The sequence below is a fragment of the Vicugna pacos genome, chromosome 5 (assembly GCF_048564905.1).
Source record: "Vicugna pacos chromosome 5, VicPac4, whole genome shotgun sequence".
NCBI lineage: Eukaryota > Metazoa > Chordata > Mammalia > Artiodactyla > Camelidae > Vicugna > Vicugna pacos.
This window is the reverse complement of record NC_132991.1, coordinates 1,401,847-1,414,437: the sequence shown is the minus strand read 5'-3', so window position 1 is coordinate 1,414,437 and position 12,591 is coordinate 1,401,847. Positions and strand designations below refer to the sequence as shown.

At 38.2% G+C, this 12,591-nt stretch overlaps 1 protein-coding gene across 1 annotated transcript in view; it reads right to left on the bottom strand.

Moving 5' to 3' along the window:
* The window catches only part of NIPA1 (NIPA magnesium transporter 1), a 42,341-nt gene that overhangs the window by 7,790 nt on the left and 21,960 nt on the right, over positions 1-12,591 (bottom strand). The gene's annotated exons all lie outside the window — the stretch shown is intronic.

Sequence of the window (12,591 nt, the reverse complement as noted above, 5' to 3'; positions counted from 1 at the left end):
CGGACCTGTTTCTACTAACTGCAGATACTTTATTAAAGTTACATTTGCTTTAGAGTCACATTTATTTTCAATTTCGTTTTAAGAGTAGAAAGACTAGGATTTATTGAAGTTGCTATTTCAATACAAACAGGATTTCCGTATCAATTCCGTGCATTGCCTGTACAGTTAATGATACTCTCAACTCTACCACTTTATTATATTATTCATTCTTTCAGTAGATATGAAATACACCAGAGTAGAAAAGTAAGTTTTATGATGAACCAAAAATAAAAATATTGCTTATTTTAAAATCAGTCTAAAAAACTAGGTTAAGTAGGAAAATAGGATAGAAAATTGTTACAATAATTACAAGTAATTCATGATCAAAACACTTAAGAGAAAATACACAAATAAGAAAAAAATCAAAATGCTAACAGTAATTGCACTATGGTGAAGGAGTATGTGTGATCAATTATTTTTCTCTTCTCTAGCACTGGGAACTTTTAAAATGTGCTCACATTACTTATTTAAAGCAAAAAAAAAAGAAATTCCTCATAAAACATCTATAATCCTAACGTTGGGAATAATGTTTCTTATTTCCCTGTGAGACAGGAGGGAAGGGGGCAGGGCACAAACATAAAAAGAATGACACAGCAATTGAGGATAGGACAGAAACTGATTAGAACCAAGACGGCGGGAGATTTAACTCCCAGTAGACTTGGAGGCCCAGGATGGCAGGAGGTTTGACTTCCAGTAGACCCTGAACCTCATTATACACTGATTGTAATGTATTAGGTAAATGACACTCCCACAGGTGCCATGACAGTTCCAAGGCTGGCCATAAAAGGTCAAAAAGTGGGCAGCAGCCCAATTCTTGAGAATCCCCAACTCTTCCCCAAAGTAGTTGGAAATAATCCTCCCACTTGTTAGCATATGAAATTACTGAGCCCATAAAACTAACAACCCCACACTTCTTGGCCGATCTCACGTTCCTAGACGATCCCCTGCTGTGAAGCTCTCACCTCTCAAGATGGCCAGTGTTCTGCGTATGGAATGTGTGTCTCCTAAGATTCTCGCGCTCTCTTGCCTTCGGAGACAGCCCACACTCCACTGATGGAGTGTGCACTTTTCTGAATAAATCTACTTTTACTCAACTGTAGCTCGCTCTTGAATTCTTTCCTGGATGAAGCCAAGAACCCTCACTTGGTGGGGCATGTCCCAGGGGTTCAACCAAGACTTGGGACATGGCCACTCTCTTGTGCCCCATTTTCCTGCAACACTTGTGTAAATCAGTATATGATCTGAATTGGAAAACCTGGGCTTTTTCTAAATCATGGGATTGATGATTGTCGCTTAGCTTCCATCTTCCCCTTATGCCGCTCTGTGTCCCTCCCCAAGGAGACTCAGCAGTGTAGTTGGGAAAATACGCAACATCACCAAAAGAAACCACACAGGACATATGAATACACAACTGGATCTTAAACTGAGGGGCTCCACACAGTTGGATTAAGAGATGCAAACCAGAGGATTGGAAGGCTTGATGAGCGAGAGGTGGCCTGGAGTCAGCCTGGGATGAGGGGCGGGCCTGTGCCAAGGGTGGAAGGGGCTGCCACGCATGAAAGAAAGGAGCAGGAACATACTGGCCATAAGGTCAACTCATCTCCTACTCCACTCTTAGTCTTATACTGGAGTACAAATTAAGCAGTACTGATATGAAATAGAGTGTTTAACAGAAAATTTGAGGGATAGTCAGGCTGACAGGTCAGGAATCAACTGCCATTGAAAAAAACAGTTTATTACTCACAGTTTCCAAGATGAGGGGGTCACAGCACCCCAGGCAGGACCACATGGGGAAGGAAGCACCGGGACTGGTCAGGAGGCACGGGGTTGGGGTTGGGGGGGAGACTGTGGCAAGAGCCTTTATTGTGGTTTCTGTGGGAAGGAATGTGTGAGGCAGGCTGAGCAGCTTGGGACTGACTAATGTGAATAATCAGGGGGCTCTTGGGCACAGGGGCGGTCCCTAGCTGTCTGTCACCTGGTCCTGGGGACATGAGGGCAGGAGAGTGATAGTCCAATAAAGAAGGTGGTTGGAGCGTGGGCTCTGGATCTCGGTGGGTTTAGATTTGAAACTCATGCCCGAGCAGGGGAAGACCTCCTCCTAAGGAAGGGAGAAGGGGCCAAGGGACACAGGAACCAAGGTAAGAGGGCTCAGGCACCTTATTGGACTGTCCAGATCAAGGCACATGCGCCACATGCATGTAGGGCAGATGTTAGAGCATCAGTTTAGAGATGCTAGAAACACAGTCAGTAAAGCACCGTGTCATTTAAGGACACACCTAGAAAGGATCTGGGCAACGGCTCCCTTCTGAGTGTGTCCCTCGTGGGGAACCAGTCTTCGCTTCCCCTCTGTGGTTATGAATGGACAACCCCACAGTGGCCAGAATGGGGGCATCCACCTAATAGGCGCCTCCCCCAGGAGGAAATCTCCAACTGTCTAGGCTCAAAATCTTTCTCCCCTTGCTCTTCCTGGGCTGCAGTAACTAGAGCTTGCTACGTTCTGAGCTGAGATTCAATGAAAAGCATTCAAGAGCTCTTTGACTTAAATCAGAAGTCAACAGACTAATGGTTGAAAGCTCAATCCAGCCCTCCACCTGTTTTTGTAAACAACATCTTACTGTCTCATAGTCATGTCCACACAGTTAGTCTGGTCTGTGGCTACCTTCCACCATGATGGCAGAGGCCAGCAGCTGCAACAGGGGTCATACGGCCCACAAAGCCTAAAATATTTACCATCTGGCCCTTTACAGAAAAAGCCGGCCACCTCGTAAGTTAAATGATCTGCAAACCTAATCACACACCTACCTGGAGAGCTGGCCTGAGGTGGAGGCACAAATTACAGGTTGGCACCAGAGCCACAACACCACAGAGGAGCAGCGACCCCACTGGTGGGGCTGGGGCGTGGGCGGGGCTGGGAGGGTGGAGTGAGGAGCAATGAGGTAAAGAAAAGGTAACGGAAAGGGGGGGAAAGAAACTTAAAGTCAAGAGAGTCAATAAACTCTATTAAATTGACAGTGATAGGAAACAAACAGAGTGTGCTGCAGAAATGACAGCAGGGTCTTGAAGAGAAATTTGTACACTCATGTTCATAGCAGCACTATTCATAGCAGCTAAATGTGGAGGCAACTTAAGTATTCACTGATGGATGAATGAACAAGCAAAATATGATATATACACTCAATGGAATACCACTGCGCCTAAAAATAGGAAATCCCAGCACACACCACAACATGGATGAACCTGGAAGATACTATGCTAAGTGAAACAATCCAGTCATAAAAGACATATACTGTATGATTCCTCTTACGTGAGGCCCCTTGAGCAGTCAGATTCACAGAGACAGAAAGCAGAATTATGGTTGCCAGGGGCTGGGGAGGGGCAAGGGGGAGGCAGTGTTTTTAATGGATGTAAGGTTTCACTTTTACAATACAAAAGGAGCAGTGGAGATAAATGGTGTTGGAGATCACACAATACTATGAATGCATTTGATACCACTGAACTGTACACTTACAGGTGGTTAAGATGATCAATTTTGTCATGTGTATTTTATACAATAAAAAAAAAAACTGGGGGGAAAAAAAAAACATGCGGCAGCTAGGGCGGGAAAGTGCTCACACCCCGGTAGGGGTGGCCACGGAGGAAATTTAGACTGTCAAAAGGAAACACACACCAGGGAAAGATTCACTAAAGGACAAAAAACGCTGCGGAGTTAGGGATTTGGGTTTAGGAAAACTCAAGGATTGACTCGCTTGACTGGATACTTTATTATATATATCAAGTGCTGTCACATAAAATCAAATCAACTTTTTAAGAAAGCAACTTAATCAGGACAGTTTACTTGCCAAAGCTGTGATATTTTATAGTGAAAAAATGAGTGCTAGTTTCATAGGTAAAAGTCAAGACTTTTTTTAAACGTTAAAAGTGCACATAAACATATTGTTCTTAAGTGACATAAAAGGCAAATCTGTTAGAGTACACTCACTTTCTGCTTGCATATTTATTTGGGACAAGGAATGAATCTATGTATCTACATGATTCAGACGGTATTTTCTAAAACAGATCTTTGAAGAAATTGATGCTGCATTTCCAAGACAGTGGTAGCTACAAACCTTTTTCAAGTCATAGCATTAATAATTACTTAGTAAATATATCGCTAGAAGGTTACTAAAGAAAAACCAAAGGAGAAGTCTTTCAAATGATTTCTACTTTTCTTCTCCTGGACGATGGAGAGTACTCTGTGTCATACTGAATGAGTACCAAATATCAAAACACTGTCTTGGTCTTGCTTGCCCAGATTTTACTGTAAACAATGATGTAACATAAATGGTAATTTGAAATCAAAAAACGACAAAAATCCCTGCACACTACCAAGCACCTCCTTCCATTCCAAGCCTCTCCTCACCTCTGTCCAGGTCCACGTGTTTCTCCCTGAGCCCACCAGGGGCTGCACTATACTGTCTGTCCCCTCATCCACCCGAACGCCCAGGAAGTTTACTGTATCTGTCCTGTGAGAAGTGTGAGTGCAGCTGGGGCACATGGAGCCCAATAAATGAACTTTTGTTTCTTTCATTTATTAAGCCATTCAAATATGCTATAAAACAGTATTTTCCTTTGATGATTCAATATTGTTTGACACTTATATTGGTACACAAAGCTATAATAAACATTTTTTCCCTAATCATTTTCTATGATTAAATTTCTAAGTGCAAGACTCTCACTTTAAGATCGAGAACACCTGGAAGATGCCAAACACTCACTGTCATTCCATCTTCTGAAAACCTGTACTAGTTTGAAATGGACATCGTTCTATTTTCTTTCTTTCTTTTTAACAGCCTTTTTGAGATACAGTCCACATACCACAAATGTATGTGTACACCTAAAGTGTGCATGCAGGTGTATACATCTATCAAAATCCATCAAAGTGGTACATCTGAAAGATGTGTAGTTCACTGTACAGGAATCAAACCACAACAAAGGTGTTAAAAATAAAGTGTGCATTCAGTGGTTTAGTATATTCGCAGAACTGTGCATCCATCACCATCACCAATTTGAGAACATTTCTATTACACCAACAGAAACTCATTATCACCCTTAGACATCACTCACCAACATCCTGCATGCCCCATTCCGAAGCAACCATGAATCCATTTTGTCTATATATAGCTGCCTATTTAGGACATTTCATATAAATGGAATTATACAATATACGGTCCTTTGTGAGTGGCTCCTTTCACATAAAATAATGTTTTCAAGGTTCAGACTATGTTGTAATATATATGTTTATTCCACTTGTTTTGTTTTCTAATAATATTCCATTGGACGGACACTACCATTTATTATATGTTACATAATATTATATATGATGTAACCATTATATGTTATATAGTATATGTCCATCAGTTGATGGACATTTGGTTTGTTTTCACTGTTTGTCTGTTGTGAACAGGCTACCATGGACATTTCTGTCCAAGTCCTTGTTTGAGCAGATGTTTTCATTTCTCTTGGTTACATACTAACAGCAGGTTTTCTAGGACATACAGTAACTCTGCCATATAATTTGGCTATTAACCCCTTACCAAATCTATGACTTGTAAATATTTTCTCCCATTCTATAAATTCCCTTTGTATTTTGTTCATTTCCATTGCTGTGCAGAATTTTTAGTTTGATATAGTCCAACTTACTTAATTTTGCTTGTGTTGTTTTTGCTTTTGATGTCAGATCCAAAAACTCATTGCCAAGACCAATACCAAGAAGCTTACTTCTGTTTTCCTTCTAGGAGTTTTATAGTTTCAGGTCTTACGTGTAAGTCTTTAATCTGTTCTGAGTTGGTTTTGTGTATGATGTAAGACAGTGATCCAATTTCACATCCATAGATCCAATGGTCACATGTAAAAGAATGTCCAGTTCTCCCAACACCATTTATGTTTATCCTTTCTCTATTGTATATTCTTGACATTTTTGTCTTAAATTAATTGATCATATATGTATGGGTTTGTTCCTCGGTTCTTTATTCTGTTCAATTGATCTATGCGTCTGTTTTTATGCCAATACCATACTGTTTTGATTACTATAGTCTGTAACATAATTTGAGGTCAGGAAGCGCGATGCCTCCAGTTTTGTTCTTTTTTCTCAGTATTGCTTTGGCTATCTTTGTCTTCTGTGGATCCAAACAATTTTTAGGACTGTTTGTTCTATTTCTGTGAAAAATGTCATTGGTTCTTGATAGGGCTTGCACTGAATCAGTGGACTGCTTTTAGCAGTATGGACATTTTAACGTTATTTCTTCCAATCCATGACATGGAGTATCTTTGCACTTACCCGTGTCTTCTTCAATTTCTTTCATCAGTGCCTTAACAGTTTACAGTATACAGGTTTTTGGCCTTCTTGGTTAAATTAATTCTTAGGTATTTTATCCTTTTTGATGCAATTGTAAATGGCACTGTTTCCTTAATTTCTTATAGTTCATTCTTAGTGTGTAGAAACACAACTGATTTTTGTACATTGATTTTGTATCTTGCAACTTCAGTGAATTCATTTATTAGTTCTAACAGCGTTTTTTTGGAGTCTTTAGGATATTCTATAATATAAATATGCCATCTGCAAATAGAGACAGTTTTACTTCTTCCCTTTCCATTTAGATACTTATTATTACCTTTTCTTGCCTTATTCTGGCTAGGACTTCCAGTACTATGTTGAATTAAAGTGGCAAGACTGGGCATCCTTGTCTTATTCCTGATCTTAGAGAAACAGCTTTGGGCTTTTCACTGTTAAGTATGAACACAGCTTTGGGATTGTCATATATGACTTCGATTATGTTGAGGTATGCTCCCTCCGCACCTAGTTTGTTGAGAGTTTTTATCAAGAATGGATACTGAATTTTGTCAAATGCTTTTTCTGCCTCTATTGAGATGATCATATGATGTTTATACTTCATCTTGTTAATACGGTGCATCACACTGGTTGATTTGGATGTGGATGTTGAACCATCCTTGCATCCCTAGAAGAAATCTCACTTGATCATGGTATACAATTTTCTAGTGCATTGTTAAATTTGACTTGCTAATATTTTATTGAGGATCTTTATATCAATATTAATCAGTTATACTGGTAAGCAATTTCCCTTTTCTGTAGTGCCTCTGTCTGGTTTGGGTATAACGGTAATGCTGACCTTATAAAATGTTGGAAGTGTTCCCTCCTCTTTTTTTGGAAAGAATCTTCTTTAAATGTTGATAGAATTCACCTGTGAAATCATCTGTTCCTGGACTTTTCTCTGTTGGGATGTTTTTAATTAATGATTCAATCTCTTTACTAATAATTAGTCTATTTAGATTTTCTATTTCTTCATGATTCAGACTTTGGTAGGTTGCATGTTTCTAGGAATTTATTGTTTTTTAATAGGTTGTCCAACTTGTTGATGTGTAATTGTTCACAGTAGTCTCCTGTGATCCTTCCTGTGTCTGTGGTTCAGTTGTAATATCTCCTCTTTTATTTCTGATTTTATTGGAGTCTTCTCCCTTTTTCCTTCAATAGTCTAGCCAAAAGCTTGTCAATTTTATCTCATTTTAAAAAGCAGCTCTTAGTTTTGTTAATCTTCCCTATTGTTTTTGGACATCATTTCATCTACTTCTTTTCTGCTTTTTATTTCCTTCTTCCTGCCTACATTGGGGATAGTTATCTTTTTCACTAGTTCCCACCTTCCTAGAGGTGAAAAATTAGGCTGTTTGAGATCTTTTTTCTTAATAGGCATTTATTGCTGTAAACTTCCCTCTTAGATCTCCTTTCGCAGCATCCCGTGGGTTTTGATATGTTATGTCTCCATTTTCATTTGTTTCAAGATACTTTCTGATATCCCATTTGATTTCTTCTCTGACACACTGGTTGTTCAGGGGTTTTTATCTACTATCCACATTTGTCAATTTTCCAACTTTCCTTCTGTTAATGATTTGTAGTTTCATAATACTGTGATCAGAAAAGATATTGGGTATGATTTCAATCTTTTTAAATTTGCTAAGACTTATTTGTGACCTATCATATGATTGATACTGGAAAATGCTTCCTGCGCACTTGTGCAGAATGTATTCTGTGCTGCTGTTTGATACGATGTTCCCTATATGTCTGTTCAGGTCCATTTGAGCTAAAGTAGGGTTCACGCTCAACGTTTCCTTGTTGACTTTCCATACAGATGATCTATTCATTGTTGAAAGTGGGGTACTGAAGTTCCCTACCATTATTGTATTGCTGTCTCTCTCTTCCTTCAGATTGGTTAGTATCTGCTTAATATATTTAGGTGCTCTGATGCTGGGTGCAAATATATCTGTGATTGTTATTTTTTTGATGAACTGACCACTTTATTTAATGATCTTTTTTGTTCTTTGTTACTGTTTTCAGGTTAAAGTCTATTTTGTCAGATATAAGTATAGCTACTCCTGCTCTCTTTTGATTTCCACTTGCATGAAAGATATTTTTCCATCCCTCACTTTGATCCTTTGTGTTTCCTTGAAGCTGAAGTGAGTCTCTTGTGAGCAGTATATAGCAGAATCATGTTTTTTAAATCCACCTAGCCACTCTATATGTTTTGATTGGAGAATTCAATCTACTAATATTCAGAGTAATTATTGATAGGTAGGGACTTATTAATGCCATTTCATTAACTGTTTTCTGGCTTACTTGAGGAGTTCCCTTGTACCTTTCCTTCTCTTATGCTGCCTTCCTTTGTGAGCTGACAATTTGCCACAGTGGTATGCTTTGATTCCCTTCTCTTTTTTGTTTGTGAATCTACTGAAGGTTTTGTTGTGTGGCTACCATGAGGTTTACATTAAAATATCTTAGAGATAGAAGTCTTTTTTACATTGATAACAGTTTAACTTCTTTTGCACACAGAGCTCTAACCTTTTACTCCCTCCTTTTAATGTTAGTGTGGTTCCCAGGCTCCCCAAGGACAGGAGAGGGGAGTGGGGGAAAGGGGCAAGGAGGGACTCGGGCTGCTGGCACCAGTGACGGTAAACACCTGTGGGGCAAAAGCTGGTGAAATATGCAGGGGTCCATGGTGGTCATGCTGGCTGTTAGTTTCTTCAGTAGTGAAATCTGCTGAGTTCTTCTGCAGAGGTCCCTGTGAACCACAATCACTCCCCCCGTGTGGCTGTCACCAGTATCTCCCGCTCTTCTTCCACATTCCTAGCCACCTGAACACACGTCAGTGTTGCCAGCCTGGGTGGGACCCCCGTGTGATGGTCTGAAAGCCTGAGGAAACTGGTGCTCACTCCACTCTTCCTTTCCGCGCCAGGGGAGCCCTTCCTACCTAGGAAGTTCCCTCATGGCACGAAGCAGCGTCAGCTCAGGGGATGGGGTAACACTGCCAAAAGGACACTGTCTTCCTTCTTTTCCTGTGCAGTTATTCTCAGATTTTTGGTTCCACTGAACCACTAAATCTTCTTAAGTGGACTTCAGACCTCTCCCAGAGCTGTTTTTATTCATGGATAGTTGATTTTTGCAGGGAGATGGAAGCTGAGTTTTCCTACATCACCATTTTGGGGATGTCACCTCCCCGTCCCCAAATTCTCATTTTCTTGATAGCATTCTTTGAAGGACAAAAGTTTCTAATTTTTATGATGCCCAATTTATCTATTTCTTTTGTTGCTTGTACTTTAAGAAACCATTGCCTAATCCAAGGTCACAAAGATTTATACCTGTTTTCTTCTAAGAGTTCTACAGTTTAAACTTTTAAATTTACACCATTGTCCATTTTGAGTTAATTTTTCTACACAGCATGAGGTGGGAACACAAATTCATTTATTTGCATGTGGGTATCTAGTTGACTCAGCACCATTTATTGAAAAGACAGTTGTCTCCCCACTGTATTGTCTTGGAATCATTGGCAAAAATCAGTGACTATAAATGTTTAGGCTTGTTTCTGGAACCTCAATTTTATTCTATTCATCTACATGTCTATCCTTATCCCAGTACACCATTTTGAAGTAGTTTTGTAGTGTACTGTAGTTCTGTAAAAAGTTTTGAGATCGGGACGTATGAGTCCTCCAACTCTCTTCTTATTTATCAAGATTGTTTCACCTGTCACGGGTCCCTCGCATTTCTGTATGAATTTTAGGGATAGCCTGTCAATTTCTGCAACTAAGTCAGCTGAGATTTTGACAGACATTGCATTGAATCTGTAGGCGAATTTGGGGAGCATTCCCATCTTACTAGTATTAATTTTTCTTACCTAAGAAAATGGGCCATTTATTTAGGTCTTCTTTGATTTCTTTCAAGAATACTTTTGTAGGTTTCAGAGTACAGGGTTTGCACTTCGTTAAATTTATTCCTAAGTTTTCTGTTCATTTGATACTACTGTATATGAAATTGTTTTCTTAATTTCATTTTTTGGCTTGCTCCCTGCTACTGTATACAAATACAATTGATTTTTGTATATTGGTCTTATATCCAGCAACCTTACTAAACTCATTATTAGTTCTAACAGTTTCTCAGTGGATTCCTTAGAATTTTCTATATACATGATCATGTCCTCTTTAACAATGGTAGTTCGATTTCTTCCCTTCCAGTCTGGATGCCTTTTAATTCTTTTGCTTGACTATTTAATTCATTTGCTTGTACCTCCAGTACAACGTTGAATAAAGTGGCAAAAGTGGCCATCCTGTCTTGTTCATATTAGGGACAAAGTGTCCAGTCATTAACCAATAAATATGTTAGCTAAGGCTTTCTCATAGAGGTCCTTTGTAAGATTAGGAAGCTGTCTTCTATTCTTAGCATACTGATTATTTTCATCATGAAGCAATGTTGAATTTTATAAAATAACTGTTCTGTGTCTACTGAGATACGGTGTTTATCCTTTATTCTACTGATGTGCTGTATCACATTAATTTACTTTTAATGTTAAAGACACCTTAAATTCCTAAGATAAATCCCACTTAGATGGATATAACCCTTTTTTACATATTGCTGGATTCACTTAGAGTATTTTGTTGATGACTTATCCATTTATATTCGTAAGATAATTGGTCTGTTGTCTTCCTGTGCTGTGCTTGATTTTGTTACCAGGGTAACACTGCCCTCACAGAGTAAGTTGAAAAGGAGTTAATTCTTCTTTTGTAGAATTAATCACTGAAACCGAGCTGTACCTGAGCTCTTCCCTGATGAAATTTTTTGATTACTAATTCCATCTCTTCTTATAGGTCTTTTCAGATTTTCTATTTCTTCTTGAAACAGTTTTGGTAGTTTGTGTCTTTCTAAGAATCTGTCCATTTCACTTACATTATCTAAGTTGTTGGCATACAGTTTATAATATTTGCTTATAATTCTTTTCATTTCTGTACAGTTGGTAATAATACTCCCTTTCATTTTTAATTGCAGTATTTTAAGTCTTCCCTCTTTTTGCTTTTCAGTCTAGCTAAATAAACTCATATCAATTTTGATGATCTTTTCAAAGGACTAACTTTGGTTTTATTGATTTCTCTATTGTTTCTCTGTTCTCTGTTTCATTTATTTACACCCTAATCTTAATTATTTTCTTTCTTCTACTTGCTTTGGGTTTACTTTGCTTTAGCTGAATCCTATAAGCTTTGGTATGTTGTCTCTTCATTTTCATCCATCTCAATGTATTTTCTAATTTTCCTGGTGATTTCTTTTTTGATCCATTGATCATTTAGTAGTGAGTTATTTAATTCACATATTTGTGAATTTCACAGACTTCACTGATTTCTCTTTCTAATTTCATTCCACTGTTGTCAAAGAATTATTTCAATCCTCTCAATTTTACTGATGATTCCTTTATGGCCTTCCACACGGTCTAATCTGAAGGATGTTCCACGTACACTTAGGGAGAATGTGAACTCTGTCGTTGCTGGGTGGAGTGTTCTATCGATGTCTCTCCTAGTTGGTTTATAGTGTCATTCAAGTCTTCCATTTTTTTCTTGATCATTTGTCTAGCTTTTCTATCCATTACTGAAAGTGAGTTATTGAAGGCCTTGACTATTGTTGCTGAATTTTCTATTTCTCTATTCTGTCAGGTTTTCTTTTATATATTTCAGAGCTCTGAAATGCTTTTTTCCACTATACTTTTTCTGAGTTATTTCCATTGTGGTTTCTCCAAGGCTTATCAGAATACACTTCAAACTGATACTAACTTATCTCCAGTGCGATATAATAATGTTACTCTTATATAGCTCTATTTCCTCTTCCTCATGTTTGTGTACATATATATGATGTTTATTATATATCTTTGCTTATGTGCATTTTATTGAAAATGAGGTTTAACATTAGTGGAATAAACTTATTTTCCTATGCATAAAGTGGTACTTTCTACTCTTTATCATTTTCTCTATTGAGATTTTCATATTATTCTGGTCAATTTAAGAACTTCTTTATATCATCACTTTAATTATTGTCATATTTGGTTGAAATCTTTTCTCCATTCTACTTATCTTTTACTGTAGAAAATTAACATTTTCATTGTTATTGCTTCAAACTTTTGAAACTTCTTATCCTAAGATTTGAAACATATTGTAAGAGTTTTCTTATACATAGGCCATAAACTCTGGGAA